Source organism: Etheostoma spectabile, chromosome 8 (genome assembly GCF_008692095.1).
Source record: "Etheostoma spectabile isolate EspeVRDwgs_2016 chromosome 8, UIUC_Espe_1.0, whole genome shotgun sequence".
In the NCBI taxonomy this organism is placed as follows: domain Eukaryota; kingdom Metazoa; phylum Chordata; class Actinopteri; order Perciformes; family Percidae; genus Etheostoma; species Etheostoma spectabile.
Window position 1 is genome coordinate 15,477,383 of NC_045740.1, and position 218 is coordinate 15,477,600.

Genomic DNA, 218 nt, shown 5'->3' on the forward strand with positions numbered 1-218 from the left:
CTGTGTTTTTTGCCGTGGCGGCCGCAATAATAGAGTTACCGGCGGAAATACTTGTACAAAAACAGGTTTGCCTTTCATGCTTAACGATATACAGCTGTGTAAATAAGAAGTAAAACTGTAGACAGATGTCAGAAGTGTGGACCGGTGCTGCGTCTCTCCATGTTCCTGGGGAGCCGTGTGTGAGTGAAAGGGGGCGGGGCTGCGCGGAGAGTAAGAGG

At 50.0% G+C, this 218-nt stretch overlaps 1 protein-coding gene across 2 annotated transcripts in view; it reads left to right on the plus strand.

The window, feature by feature from the left end:
• Positions 1-218, plus strand: part of ampd3b (adenosine monophosphate deaminase 3b) — a 40,051-nt gene that overhangs the window by 38,613 nt on the left and 1,220 nt on the right. The window lies entirely within an intron of this gene.